At 40.3% G+C, this 5,008-nt stretch overlaps 1 protein-coding gene across 1 annotated transcript in view; it reads right to left on the minus strand.

Annotated features, from left to right (window-relative positions):
* The window catches only part of FLI1 (Fli-1 proto-oncogene, ETS transcription factor), a 782,157-nt gene extending 780,615 nt beyond the window's left edge, over nucleotides 1–1,542 (minus strand). The window contains exon 1 of the mRNA XM_042475286.1: nucleotides 1,473–1,542. The gene's annotated coding sequence lies outside the window, so the exon portion shown is untranslated. The remainder of the gene's footprint in view (nucleotides 1–1,472) is intronic.
* Nucleotides 1,543–5,008: the final 3,466 nt, after the last annotated feature.

Raw genomic sequence — 5,008 nt, forward strand, 5'->3', positions numbered from 1 at the left:
TAATTTTAAAACCAGACACCCATCTTGCTTATTCCAAGATTCTTTATCTAGCATGTTAAGGGACAGAAAACCATGTGTTCGGCATTGCTAAGTTTGGATGTCAAACCCATCCATCTGAATAGACAGGAGAGCACTGAGCACTGAAATGCCTCTTCATAGAAAGGGTTCTGGTTTGTTGCCATGTCCAAAAGGCCCCCAAAGCTTGTAAAACCTGCTAGAGAGATCTTTTTGATGAAAAACAGCAACAGAGATAATTGTTGCTACATTTATCAAGAGCTGCCTTGATCCTGGGAAGGTTTCAGATGAGGGCAAGGGAAGACTCTTAGAATCATAGAATCATAGAATCGTAGAGTTGGAAGAGACCCCAAGGGCCATCCAGTCCAACCCCATTCTGCCATGCAGGAAATCTCAATCAAAGCAGCCCCATTGGCAGATGGCCATCCAGCCTCTGCTTAAAGACCTCCAAGGAAGGAGACTCCACTACAATCTCCGAGGAAGGAATGGGTTCCACCATCGAACAGCCCTTACTGTCAAGAAGTTCCTTCTAATGTTGAGGTGGAATCTCTTTTCCTGGAGCTTGCATCCATTGCTCCAGGTCCCATTCTCTGGAGCAGCAGAAAACAAGCTTGCACCCTCCTCAATATGACATCCCTTCAAATATTTAAACAGGGTTATCATATCACCTCTTAACCTTCTCTTCTCCAGACTAAACATCCCCAGCTCCCCAAGTCTTTCCTCATAAGGCATGGTTTCAAGACCCTTCACTATTTTAGTCGCTCTCCTTTGGACACGCTCCAATTTCTCCACATCCTTTTTAAATTGTGGTGCCCAGAACTGGACACAGTATTATTCCAGGTAGGGCCTGACCAAAGCAGAATACAGTGGCACTATTACTTCCCTTCATCCATACACTACACTTTTATTGATGCAGTTTAAAATTGCATTGGCCTTGTTAGCTGCCGCATTGCACTGTTGACTCATGTTCAATTTGTGGTCTACTTGGACTCCAAGATCCCTTTCACATGTAGTTTCATTCAGCCAGGTGTCCCCCATCCTATATCTGTGCATTTCATTTTTCTGCCCTAAGGGCAGTATGTTCCATTTCTCCGTATTGAATTTCATTTTGTTAGCTTTGGCCCAGCTTTCTAGTCTATTCAGGTCATTTTGATTTTGATCCTGTCCTCTGGGGTATTAGCTATTCCTCCTAATTTGGTGTCATCTGCAAATTTGATAAAAATGCCCCAACTACAATTCCCAGACTCCCTTAACCACTGGCTTTGCCAGGTTGCGAGTGGACATTCTGGGGTCTGTAATCCAAAAACACATGAGCATTTCCAAACTCTGGCCCACAGGAAACCTTAAAGCTCATCTGTCCCTTTTGATAAACCCTGAAAGGGTTAAAGAGGTAGATTTGTAACGAGGGGGAGTGAGGGTGTCAAAGTGCAGTCATGAATCAAATTGCTAAGCCTTACATCCCAGGAGGTGCTTTGGCTGAATCAGCCTCTCTCAGATTGGATAGCCTCATTTAGGTCCTATCTCAAGATCAGGGAAGTATTAGGAGCTTAGAGGAATTATCCAGGCTTGTCATCAATGTGTAGGGATGGCAGGAGGTCTGATGGATATCTGCACGACTTGGTAATCATATCCTTCTTCCTTCCTTCAGTAGGTGGGGAGAGGAGAAAGAGAGTTAACTAGATCAGACAGAACCTCAATCTCTTCTGAGCCTCAGTTACAAGATGACTTTTTGACAGGTTACAGCCAGGGCAGTTGCTTGACTCAATACATCTTAATCAATTTGCTAATAAGCAAAGGTGAGCAACTTGGTGGCCCTTCAGATGACACTAGGATGCAACTCCCAACAGCCTTTGCCAGAGTAGCCGAGGGGAAGGGAAGATGGGAGCTGAAGTCCAATTTCCTGCATGGCAGAATGGGGTTGGCCGTTGCGGTCTCTTCCAACACTCTGATTCTATAACACAGGGAGGACTCAGGTTGCTTGCTCCTGGTGAGCACATTTATCAAGGAGGATCCATTTTTAAAAGTTGCTTAACTATCCACTGCGGTAAGAGAATTGCAATGGATGATTTATGACCTCTACTATTAATCTTGTTAAGTAAATATATTTGGTTCTCAATCAATCAATATGTTTATTGAATAGCCCGGGAGCCATTTCAAAATACCTCAAAACATAGTAATACAAGGAATCACACACACACACACACACACACACACACACACACACACATAATGTTAATATAGTGCACTAAGTACAATATACATCAATACCATATAGATATATATGAATAACCTAAACATGCACAGTTTATAAACAGACTATAAAAATCTAAATAAAAATATACAACATGTACAATATGTACTGGTTCTCCTATTTGAAAACTGAGCATTTTAGAGCCAGATATTTGACTAAACTCAAGCCACCTACTTTACGAATTGCCTTCACTAAGCTACGACTTCAAGTAATGCCTACTGCAGTTCTAGACAGACTACAAGAAAGTGCCTTTTGAGAACAGACTATGCATCTGCACTCAGCCTCAGGTGATGGAGGATATTGTTCACTATTTAGAATCATAGAGTCATAGAACTGGAAGAGACCACAAGGGCCATCCAGTCCAACCCCATTCTGCCATGCAGGAACTCTTGTTACTTTGTCCTTTGTATAGCAATCATAGAAAGAAATTTTTAACACCCTTGCTGACAAACAAAAGTGGGAGCTCTACTGTTGATTCGGTCCAATTCCTTTTGAGTGACACCAATGACTATGTAACACATAGAGTGGCTCTTTTTACCAAGGTTGCAAAAAAGATTAGAAAGAGACGAGTTAAATAAAATTGCCATAAATTGCCATGGAGACGCAAAGTATTAATCAGATTTTATGATGATATTGTATATGTTTACCAATATCCAGGAAAGATGTCCCTTTTGTCCTTTTTATCAGCTAACTATTTTAACTGCACACTAAATGCTGGGGAATTTTTTGTCCTTTATATTTTGTGCCTTTTGTTTTAAAAGTTTTATGCTTTTTGATAAGCTCATTTTGTCATGGCCTTTGGCTGGTACAATAAACGTTAACTTGACTTGAAAGTAAATATATCTTACTGTTGCAATGCAATCCTAAATTTGAGTAAACTTTGATTTGGGCTTGGTGGAATTACCTCTGATAAGCATGCTTGGGATTCCAGTGTTAACTGCTTTGCATTTGATATATAATGATTGTGTGTATTTACTACACAAGCAGTATGTAGGATGTTGGGTCTTTCATTACTCTGTTAGGTAAATATAGGCATTTCATTAAAAACAACAAGCAGCTAACAGTTTGATAGCACTTAAATTGTTGTGGTGCCATCCTACAGAATCCCGGGATGTGTAGTTTGGGGAGATAGGACCCGAACAGACAGGCCAAAATAAAGTTGCTTCAGGTCACTTTGGAGGCATGCTATTTAAATGATGTTCATGTCCTAAGAGGTCAGAAGCCCTGCCAAAGCCATGCTCTAGTCCTAAGGACTGGAGCACAGCTTTGGCGCAGCTTCTGGCCTCTTAAGATGCTTGTGTCATTTAAACAGCATATCTCCAAAGTGACCTGAAGCAGCTTTATTTTGGCCTGTCTGTTTGGGCCCATAATTAGAATTTTCAGGAGCTTTCTACTCAAGTTATCTAATTTACTCCAAATTTTCTCCTAGAGACCTCTAGTTAGATGTGTCTCAGGCTGACCCACATTTTCCCCCAGTGTGCTAGGCATTAGTATCATATTTGTGTGATATTATTATCACATTTGCACAGTTTCCTGGACACTCACTATGAACTTGCAGCTTGAAACAGGTATAGTCCACCATATTTAAGACTGAGGTATTGTGCTTCTTTGCCATTTGTCAGCTAATCTGTTTCCATTTGGAGGTCTCTGTAGTCACCTTCTGGTTAGCTGGGTTTCCAACTCATACTCAATGGCAGCATCCAAACAGACCGATTTAGCATCTCGTTGTCAACACTTGTACGTATTGAAAGTGTAGACTATTTATCTGGGAGAAATAGCAGTCTATTTTTCTGGAGGCTATTTATTAAAATGGACAAAAAAATAATAATACATATATGCATTATCCTTCGAGAGGAAGACAATATTTTCATCAGATGGCACATAATGTTTTTTTACATTGCTTGTAAAGCATCACAGTTCTTACAGGATATTCATTCATATTCTTCAGAGGCAGCTACATACACTCAAATTTATAAGGAATGCTTTATATATCCTTTTCTTTGTGTCAAACACATAGACATTGAAATGCAGTACAGCAGCTGTTATATTTATAACAAGCACTTACCTACTGTGGATTAGAATTGCACATTTGCTGTAACCTATTTAATACTAACAGCAAATGTTGTCTCCCTTTTTCTTACCAACATTCTGAGGGCATTTCTCAGCCAGAAGTAGCCCAAATATCCTAAAGGCACCATATCCCATCTGATCTTGGAGGCTAAGCAATATCAGCCTTGTTTAGTACTTGAATGGGATATCACCAATGAATACCAGGTACTGTTGGCTATATTTGAGAGGAAGGAACTTGGAAAACCAACTCTTAAGTATTTCTTGCTAAGAAAACCCTATGAAACCATGGGACTTAGGTCAACAGTCAACCTGAAGGAACATATAAACATAAAGAATAGCATCAGCACAGAAGCTGAAAAGGAGTTACTTAAAAAAAAAAAAAACAACATGACACACAGATGACCTGAATAGACTAGAAAGCTGGGCCAAAGATAACAAAATGAAATTCAACAGGGAGAAATGTAAGGTACTGCACTTAGGGCGGAAAAATGAATTGCATAGATATAGGATGGGGAACACCTGGCTGAATGAAACTATGAGTGAAAGGGATTTAGGAGTCCAAGTAGACCACAAGTTGAACATGAGTCAACAGTGCGATGTGGCAGCTAACAAGGCCAATGCGATTTTAGGCTGCATCAATAGAAGTATAGTGTCTAGATCAAGGGAAGTAAT

The sequence above is a fragment of the Sceloporus undulatus genome, chromosome 6 (genome assembly GCF_019175285.1).
Source record: "Sceloporus undulatus isolate JIND9_A2432 ecotype Alabama chromosome 6, SceUnd_v1.1, whole genome shotgun sequence".
NCBI classification, from domain to species: domain Eukaryota; kingdom Metazoa; phylum Chordata; class Lepidosauria; order Squamata; family Phrynosomatidae; genus Sceloporus; species Sceloporus undulatus.